The sequence below is a fragment of the Penaeus monodon genome, chromosome 21 (genome assembly GCF_015228065.2).
Source record: "Penaeus monodon isolate SGIC_2016 chromosome 21, NSTDA_Pmon_1, whole genome shotgun sequence".
NCBI lineage: Eukaryota > Metazoa > Arthropoda > Malacostraca > Decapoda > Penaeidae > Penaeus > Penaeus monodon.
The window spans coordinates 16,494,787-16,495,140 of record NC_051406.1 but is presented as its reverse complement, the minus strand read 5'-3'; positions in this window follow the sequence as shown (position 1 = coordinate 16,495,140).

Here is a 354-nt window from a genome sequence, read left to right as displayed (position 1 = left end):
GGCCCCTATGGCTTACCGTGGAAAGAAATTAATTAACTTATAGAAAGAGAAAAAAATATGAAAAGCAACCAAGCAAAATGGTTAAGTGGTTAATTTTCCACCAATATTTTCGTCCATTTGGAGATCACGTTCCTTTAGTGTTTTTGTGGGAATCGAATGAAAACAATATTAATTTCTTTTCGTTTTTTTCGTGAGTATCGGGAGGGCCTATAAAACCTACTCCCCCCCCCTCCTCCTCCCTTACCTTAAGGTAAAACTTCCACCCCCCCCCCCTCTCTCACCCTCAACGCAAAATCTCCAACCCCATTTGTCGGCAAAACGGAACCCGGCCAGATCGGAGTGACGTCACAACTC